Below are 2,380 nucleotides of genomic sequence, written 5' to 3'. Positions count from 1 at the left end.
AGAAAGATGAAACCAAGTATAAAGGATGTTTAAAAAACAGAAAGGGATGGAAAATACCCACAGAAATTGATTGCTTAATGCTATATTAACCTTGAATTTTCTTAATGCTAATCAGAAAGGAACAACAGCAGCAGGGAGACATTGAATAATAGAAAACAACTTTTGAATTAAATCAGCCAGTGTATCTCAAGGATGTGTTGACCTCACAATGGAAACCAGGAGATGTGCTACATTGGGGAAGGGGTTTTGCTCTTGTTTCCACAGGAGAAGAAAAGCAATGGATACCATCAAAATTAATAAAGATTTGGTTTGAAAAGGAGAAACCTCTTAAGAAAGAAAAAGAAAGACCATCCACAGAGGTGACAAACATACAGGTGGTAAGGAGTTGATTATAACTGGTATAGGGTTCAGGGTTAGAGTGAACTTATATAGGCTCAGGGATCTCTTTGAGAAAGAATAAAGAAAAAAGGGAAATTAGATGGGATAATAGATTAGTGTGAGCTTACTCACACTAACACTCATTGCTGTAGGAAGTATTACAGCTTGTAATCACTCACCTGCTGGGGTGTGGCCTCTTATAATATATACACGGAAGCTGAACCTGCGTCCGTCCCTTTTTCTCTCCTTCCCTGTTACAAGGAGCAGGGCCTGTTGTTTATCCCTGCCGCCCAGCTAGCTTAGCCCCTAAAATAACCACACAGAAACTATATTCATTAAAACCCTGCTTGGCCCATTAGCTCTAGTTTGTTTTTGGCTAATTCTTACATCTTAATTTAACCCATTTCTATTAATCTGTTTATCATCACGTGACTGTGGCTTACCAGCAAGATTTGAACCAACATCCATCTCAGGCAGAAGATCCATGGTGTCTCTCACTCTCCCCTTCTTCCCAGCATTCAGTTCTGTCTTCTCCACCTACCTAACTTCTGCCCTATCAGGCCCAAAGCAGTTTCTTTATTCATTAACCAGTGAAAGTAATGCATGAAAAGAAAAACCTCCTACACCACTTCCCCTTGCTCCTTTTCTGGCTACTCTTTTGGATCACATGATTCAACCGGTCAAGCGGAGGATTCTGATTTGTGAGTTTACCCCTAAATAAATGACGATCTATTTCTCAATTCTGAGCTAGTGTGGGATTTCTTTTAAGTATCCATTCATCATTTCAAATTATAGTGAGTAATGGAGTGAATACTTGTGAGCTATTATTTATAGGCAGTTTACAATGGTACAGATTCTTGTATACTGGTAAAAAACTTAAATTATATTGAATATGTTCCTATTTTGTCTACAATATTTGTACACCTAGGCAAAGTTATTTTGTCATATTGTATGTATGCATGTTTCTACCTCTGCTTAAGAAATTTTGTATATTGACGCAATTTTAGGATTATTTATTTATTACAATATATACCTCTTATCTACCTCTTATCAAGATAATTATATATTGTTTACATTTTTTAAGTCATTCTTCTCATTTTGTGCACAGTTGTTTAAAGGTTGTTTAATATTCTAATATGAAGTCTTAGTCTTTATACTATATAGGTATTAAGAATTATAGGTCAATAGTCATCCATGTTTGTCATATTTATGGCTAGACTAATAAGATCTTTAGATACATAGAGATTGTATTCTGGCAGACGTGGCGGGAGACCGGCGCGCACAGATGCGGGATAGTCCGAGCATGAAATAGTGAAGCCCACACTGAGAGCAGATCGCCCCACTACAATTAAATCAAGTAGGTTTTTGGGGGTCTGGCCTGAAGAGTGGTAGGCCTTTTATTGGCGAGGTCCCTGGTGAACGGGGAGCCTGGTTCTGTTCCTGAAGACCCTCCTGAGTGGTGAGAGGGATCTTGGCCCACGGAGGGAGCCAGGAAACAGAGAGAGGGCATTTTGTAAGCTGGGGCCCCTGACCAGCAGGGAAACCGGATCCTGTTTTAAAAGACCTATTAGATAGCATCAATAGGAGGAGATGGGCAGGCGCCAAGGTAAAAATTCACCCAACAATCTGAAAAACAACATGAAAACACCAGAACCCAATGATCTTACAACAGAAGGACTTGAACACCCTAACACAGAAGAAGTGGAAAAAATTGACTTTAGGAAAGCAATAGAGTCCCTTAAACTACATGTAAAAAATGCCCTTATAGAAATGGATGAGATTGTATTCTGCAGAGATCGGTAATCTTTACCCACTTCAAAGAGCTGTAGAATATGACATTTAAATAACTTAGGGTTCTGTTGACATGAGACACGATTGCTCCTGGCCACACTGATCTACTCCCAAGAGAATGTTGGGCACTGACGACACTCCACTTGGAGCTTGTTTCCTTCTCGGCAAAACTGGCCCATGCCTCAACCACTGATAAAATGCATCCAGACAG

Source organism: Chionomys nivalis, chromosome 2 (genome assembly GCF_950005125.1).
Source record: "Chionomys nivalis chromosome 2, mChiNiv1.1, whole genome shotgun sequence".
Lineage (NCBI taxonomy): Eukaryota > Metazoa > Chordata > Mammalia > Rodentia > Cricetidae > Chionomys > Chionomys nivalis.
This window is presented reverse-complemented; position numbering follows the sequence as displayed.